This window comes from Octodon degus, unplaced genomic scaffold, assembly GCF_000260255.1.
Source record: "Octodon degus isolate 3935 unplaced genomic scaffold, OctDeg1.0 scaffold00022, whole genome shotgun sequence".
Classification (NCBI taxonomy): Eukaryota; Metazoa; Chordata; class Mammalia; order Rodentia; family Octodontidae; genus Octodon; species Octodon degus.
Window position 1 is genome coordinate 21,714,585 of NW_004524598.1, and position 517 is coordinate 21,715,101.

Sequence of the window (517 nt, forward strand, 5' to 3'; positions counted from 1 at the left end):
AGAAGAAGAAGAAGAAGAAGAAGAAGAAGAAGAAGAAGAAGAAGAAGAAGAAGAAGAAGAAGAAGATTATTCTATGGAAATATAGGAAATATAACAAGTTAAAAATTGTCAAATATAGATTGCGACACACACAAAAGTGAAACATTAAAAGAGAAACGTGATTGCGGTGGGACAATGGCTGACTTTTCTCTCTCTATCAGATGCCCTGAACGACGCACTTACCACGTGAGGAGCTGCTGAGGTCCTGCACAAGTTACCTTCTTCTCTGATCGAGCGCTCCTGGAAGCAGTACTGGTATCGCGCAGGCAGAGCGGCTCTAGGCTGCCAGCTCTGGTCTTCAGTGAGAGGCGCGCTGAGCGAACCCAGCACTGGCAGTGAGCCCTAGAATCGGTTAGTAGCTTCTGTGCACTTAGTCTGTGATCCACAGCACCACACGGTGCCACGGACTTAGTCTGTGATCCACAGCACCACACGGTGCCGCGGACTTAGTCTGTGATCCACGGCACCACACGGTGCC